Genomic DNA, 346 nt, shown 5'->3' with positions numbered 1-346 from the left:
TTACAGTTTGTTTATTTGAAATCAGATGGAAACAAAGTCTTGGCTTTCAGAATATTAAACTTGTTTCGGCAAATTCAGATGATAAATACAGGTTTGAAGCTTGTAACGGCATAATTACAAGCGGAGAACGGAGTAACTTGACGTCACAGCAGGCATAACAACAGGGGGTTGAGATGCACAGGCTGCAGTGGAGACGCTGCACACAGCTGATCGACAGTTGGAATGCAAACCACCAGATAAATTAAAATAATTCAGATCCAGTCGTCATGACTCCACTCCGGAGGGATTCCCTGATCATTTCTTACAGTTTCTTATCGAGGGGGGGGGCGTCTCTCAAAGTCGAGGA

Source organism: Notothenia coriiceps, unplaced genomic scaffold (genome assembly GCF_000735185.1).
Source record: "Notothenia coriiceps isolate Sejong01 unplaced genomic scaffold, NC01 NC01_scaffold00000339, whole genome shotgun sequence".
In the NCBI taxonomy this organism is placed as follows: domain Eukaryota; kingdom Metazoa; phylum Chordata; class Actinopteri; order Perciformes; family Nototheniidae; genus Notothenia; species Notothenia coriiceps.
Note: the sequence above shows the minus strand (reverse complement) of the source record.